The following is a 764-nucleotide window of genomic DNA, read 5'->3' on the forward strand; positions in this document are numbered from 1 at the left end:
TAGAATAGAATAGAATAGAATAGAATATGGAAAGGAATAGAATAGAATAGAATAGAATAGAATAGAATATGGAAAGGAATAGAATAGAATTAGAATAGAATAGAATAGAATAGAATATGGAAAGGAATAGAATAGAATTAGAATAGAATAGAATAGAATAGAATAGAATAGAATAGAATAGAATAGAATAGAATAGAATATGGAAAGGAATAGAATAGAATTAGAATAGAATAGAATAGAATAGAATAGAATATGGAAAGGAATAGAATAGAATTAGAATAGAATAGAATAGAATATGGAAAGGAATAGAATAGGATAGGATAGGATAGTCTTGGTGCATACACTCTCAGTGTACCTAAAAGAAAAGATACGTTCATCAAGAATTATAAGTGTCCTGTTTCTTAGCAATACAGGCAGTCCTTGCCTTACGAAAGTTCATTTAGTGACTATTCAAAGTTACAAGGCGCTGGAAAAAGGGACTTGGGACCGTTTTTCAGACTTACGACCTTTGCTGCGGTGCACCGCAGAAAAAATTATTTGCATCTTTTAAATACTATTTATCTTTTATTTTTTTTAAAAAAAAAATCATATTAGTGGTCTTAGGGATTTAAAATGATTAATTTAGTGGTTCCTTGAGATCCGAAAGGTTGTTGACCCCTGCCCATTGTCCAGGGGTCCGTGGGGCACCCTGAGGTCATCTTGCCCGACCCCTCCCCTCCTGGACCGCCTTCCCTTCCGAGGCCCCGCCCCGCCCCGCCCCCTCC

This window comes from Pituophis catenifer, unplaced genomic scaffold (assembly GCF_029215685.1).
Source record: "Pituophis catenifer annectens isolate HBS135680 unplaced genomic scaffold, rPitCat1.0.hap2 SCAF_17, whole genome shotgun sequence".
Taxonomy (NCBI): Eukaryota; Metazoa; Chordata; class Lepidosauria; order Squamata; family Colubridae; genus Pituophis; species Pituophis catenifer.